Below are 5,289 nucleotides of genomic sequence, written 5' to 3'. Positions count from 1 at the left end.
AAATGTTCACGTTAGAATTGACTATTAAAATAAAAGCTTTCCCTAATAAAAAACTAGGGAGCTCTGGTAGCATAGTGCCTAAGGCACTTGACTGCTAATCAGGAGGCTGGTGGTTCAAACCCACCAGCAACTCCTCGGAAGGAAGGTTGGGCAATCTAATTCCATAGTGATACTGCCTCAGAAACCCAAGGAGGGGTCGCTGTGAGGCGGGTCCTACTCGAGGGCACATAACAGCAACAACAACAACAATGAAAAACTAAATAAGGGATTTTTCTTTTTAGTTTTTATTTCAGTTTAAATTTTTCCTGGGAAGTTTGGAATTCTAAATTGAGCATCGACATAAATCCTTTTATATTTTTAAAGAAAGAAATTTGCTGTAAAAATGAGGGGGAGGGCTTATTTTTTCCCCAATTATTTTAAATCTATCTACAAATCAATGTAACCTTTCTTTCTCTCCCTAAAATTTTAATATAATTTTAAAATATAATTGAAAGATTTTTCCCAATATATTTTCTGACATATTTACAACTCTCCCTGCACTCTTTATTATAAACACAGTGAGCACATTTATGTACAATTCTTTTGGGCCATATAAAGATGGATGAAATGTGATTCCTGCTCCTGACAAGCTTATGATCCATTTAGAATGATAAACTTATACATGAAAACTATGAAAAGTCCTGCCACAGGGGTTTTACAAAGGAATAGGAAGGTGCAAATGATAGGAGAATCATTTCTAACTTGTAGAATTCACAAAAGAGGAAGCATTGGTACTGGCACTGGAAAATAAAGGGCATTTTATAAAGCGGAGCCAGGGAAGGTACTCTAAGCAGAAATTAGCAGATGCCAAGACAGTAAGGTGAAAGGAAACAGCCCAAAGAGAGGAATGAATGGCTTGATGTGGTTTGAGTACAGGTATTTAAGTGGAGTAACAAGATGGGTGATGTAATGTAGTCAAGTGTAGTGTGGTGTAATATTAGAGATCTTAGAGGACCTTAATTTTAGTATCAATCAATCAAAGTCAGACTAGTGTCTGAACAGGTCAAACACATTTTCAGGATGCGAGACATTTGGGAGGATTCTTGAGATTGCTGGAATCATGTGAGATATTACTAATGGGGTGGATGAGACACAGCTCCCAGCTGAGTTTAGTTGCTAAACTGAAATTAACTCTTCAGGTGCTCAGTGTGTTGCAGACAATAAATTTATCCCAATATAATAGAAGCTAGCTGAAATAATATGATACTAGGTAATTTCAGTGGTTTGCCATTCTATTGTCTCCTTTGAGCAAAATATGTATACACATATAAACATATACATGCATGCAGCTGTTGAAATTTATCGTATCAGTTGTATTTAGAAAGGCTATGCTTCATATTACTACAAATATAGTAGTGGAAAAATTGTTCAGTTGATTAAGAGAGAGAAATACAAGTCTTGTTTCATTCTCCTTATTAGAAAAAACTATACAGAAAAAGATACCAGTTCAATTAGTTCTTAGCATGTTTGTTTTGGCATAATATTGTACTGCAAACACTTCACAAATGTTCTGCAAAATTTAGATCAACATGTAAAACTCTATTTTTGCACCTTATAAATGGCAATACAGAATGTCAGTCTAGGCAGGCTAGCCACACATTGTAGATTATAACCAATGTGTAGTGACACAACATAACCCAAGCTGTTGCTGTTGTTATGTGCCGTCGAGTCGGCCCCGACTCATAGTGACCCCTTCTTGGGTTTCCGAGGCAGTATCACTACGGAAGTAGATTGCCCCATCTTCCTTCCGAGGACTGGCTGGTGGGTTTGAACCGCCAGCCTTCTAGTTAGCAGTCAAGTGCCTTAGGCACTATGCTACCAGAGCTCCCTAACCAAAGCTAGCACTAAAGTAAGATCAGTTTACTGAAACATAGGAAACAATTGTCACATGTAAGTAGAAGGTGGAGCTTGAGCATAATAACAAGGTTTATTCAAACATTAACACAGTATTGAAGGTCACCTAAGTAAAGTATATGGGGACTGGAACAGCTTTTGTAGACACTGTCACACATTGTTGTTTTGTTATAGTGACTTGTTTGGTGCTGACTTTGATCTCTAAATGCCTTCAAGTTTGTGCTGCCCCAATTCTAGTACTAGAATGTCAATGTCACCCAAGATATTGGTGACATTGAGAACTAAAGCATAATTTACCCTTATCTCTTGAGATACTCAACAGATAGAAGTGAAGATAAAAAAAAAAAAAAAAGATCTGTCTCTTTGTTATTCAAAAAACAGTCATAATTGTTTCCAAGTCCCTGCGTAATGTAAATTGTTGAGCATTTCACTACTCACCAAAGGGTAGTGATTCAAATTTGCCCAAAGCTGTCTCAGAGAAAAGCCTAATGATGTGCTTCAGAAAGGTTACATCCTTGAAAACCCTGTGGAGCAGTTCTACTCTGCATACATGAGATGGCCATGGCTCAGAACTCGATGGCAATTTTCATAATTCCTCCATTGCTTGTATTAATGTGTAGTCTCTGGAGTAAGATGGTATGAGTTCAAATTTCACAAGCGCATCTCAATTTTCAGTGCCTTAACACAATGCACATGCATTCTTCGCTGCTTTAACAGTTTAATGTTGGTAGGCAGTAAGGTGAGAAATTTCTTCGTCCCTTTATCCAATAACTTAGATTAATTCCACCTAATATTTTTGCTACCCTATTGGGCCTTTGGAAGTTCTCCTGGCTTTTCATTAAGCCAGAGATGAAGGGCAGGGAAGACAGAGGGTACATAGACAATTTAATGAGAGTAGATTTAGCAGTTTAGGCCAGACCTGAGAATGGATATGTGACTTCCACACATATTCCATTGACCAGAACTCAGTTGCATGGTGCCCCTAACTGCAGAGAAGTCTGAGAAATGTAATCTAACTATGTGCCAGGAGGAAAAGTTCATAGGATTCAGTGAAGCCATTGTATCATCTCTGTCTCCACTGGAATATGTAGTCACTTTAATAGAACTCTCAGGTCTAGAACATTGGGAGTAACACATAATTTATTCTATATTGGTCAGAGAACTGTGCTAAGTTATGACTAGCCATCTTTAAGGGGGATGCTAACAATCCAAAAAAGGTCTTGAGGAAATTTACCAAGGTTATGAAAAGCACGCAAAAGTACAACCTACATAATGAAAAGTTGAGTGGACTAAGATTCTTAGCAATGAGAAAATAAGACTGGAAAAGTTGTATGTGGAAAAAGTATTGGATTTAATGCATGAGGCTTTTAATTCTGAAATTATAAACAAGGGGTAAAAGTTACAAAAAGATGGACTTTGTTAAAGTTGCATTAAAATCAAAGATTCATAAAGGTCGAACCACTACTTTGGGATATGTTGTTGTTGTTGTTATGTGCCGTTGAGTCGGACCCAACTCATAGAGGCCCCTCCTTGGGTGTCTGAGGCAGTATCACTACGGAAGTAGATTGCCCCATCTTCCTTCTGAGGAGTGGCTGGTGGGTTTGAACTGCCAGTCTTCTCGTTAGCAGTCAAGTGCCGTAGCCACTATGCTACCAGAGCTCCCACTTTGGGATATAGAGAAGATTATACCATTGCACTCAGAAGGAAGGTTGGGCAAACTACTTCTGTAGTGATACTGCCTTAGAAACCCAAGGAAGGGTCGCTATGAGTTGGGTCTGACTAGATGGCACATAACAACAACAACAACATACCACTGCAGGTTGAAATTTGCCACTGACTTATCAGGGTTCTGTGCTAGAGATTAGACACAAGATGGAAAATTGGACCATTTCAGTCTAAATATCTAGATGTTGTGGCTGATTTCAAATTATGATTACTAGCAGTGGATCTTGATCAAAGAAGCTTTCTGCAAATATCTTCCACTCTCCTGATACCTGAAAACTATTTACATGCATCATACCCTACCTCATACCATTTATTTAACATTACTTAAAAAAAAATGCCATTGAGTCTATTCTAATTTATGGACCTCATGTTTTACAGAGTAAAAGATCACCATAAACATGTCCAATTTTATTTAAGATGTTTAAAGTTATTTTAAATTGTAAGTCAAATTATTGTCCTTTCTTTAGTATTAACTTTGGAATCACAGAAGAGAAAATTTGCTTCTCCTGTAATAAAGGATGGCTCTATGTTTCATTTCAAGAGGAAATGTGGGCTGGCTTTCAATATTTTGGCAGCTGGGTATTTAGTTCCTCCAGCATTATGGGAGAGGGCAGAGAACACTGAATGACCTGGCAACGTTGAAAGTTGATCAATTGTTTCAGTGAAGTTGTCTGTCATCCAACAATTACTTCCAAAAATCTTTCAAGCACTTTTCTTTTTCAAGGTTTGATTCCATATCCCCAAATCTTATACTTTGGAAAGTTTCTGAAAAACATGTATTTTTGTTTTTTTTTTTCTTCCAAGGTATTGCATTATCTTTGTGAAATTGAATATTGATCTCTTTCACTCAGACAGTTTTGTAGTCACTGACAATTCTCAGCTTCAAGATTTTCTTTAAAGACATAGTATGCAATTCTGTATATTTTCTTTATAGACTCTCTTTAGTGGACTTTATTTTCATAGTTAATGTAAAGTTTTAGAATAAAATATAGAGCTTGGGTTGTCATGTATTATTTACATTTGGGAAACAGTCTGCCTCTAAGCTTCTCATGTGTGCTGCCTAAGCAGAGGATACTCTGTGACAAGCAGGCTGAGAACTGGTTCTCTCACTCTTGCCCCAAGACCCTTTTCCTTATAGGGAAGCCTTCCTCCTGTCCCCAGCACAAAGTAACTGTCTCTAGCACCATATGACACCTGCCCAACCCCATTTCTATATCTGTCCACTGTGAGAAGGGAGGAAGTTTTCTCCTTTGACCAGGATAGGAGACAGGTGTGGGTGGGACAGCTTCCCTGCACTCATCATGAGGGGCACTTCTGGTCATGGGAGACCAGTGCCCACAATGGAAGCTGATCTCTCTCAGTGTCTTCCTTTAGGAGTAATGTGTTCCACAGGAACTAGCAGAGCATGTGGTTCGTTTGTGCCTTTCTTTGTTGGTGACCTTGGACTCTGGTACTATAATATACAAGTATAAACTACTGGAGATCAAATGGCTTCTTAGAAGGCAAATTGGGATGAGTTGGACTTTTTAACTTTTATTCAGGCATTAGAAATTCTTAGACTAACACTGGCCTTTAAATTAATATCAAATCTCTCTAATCCTCTCTGAGGACATCAAGTCCTCAAAATCTGAAGAATTGAGTTGTCATGGTGGTAGCTTAAGATTAAAGGGC

This window comes from Orycteropus afer, unplaced genomic scaffold (genome assembly GCF_000298275.1).
Source record: "Orycteropus afer afer isolate SDZICR_OR568_19922 unplaced genomic scaffold, OryAfe1.0 scaffold00032, whole genome shotgun sequence".
Lineage (NCBI taxonomy): Eukaryota > Metazoa > Chordata > Mammalia > Tubulidentata > Orycteropodidae > Orycteropus > Orycteropus afer.
This window is presented reverse-complemented; position numbering follows the sequence as displayed.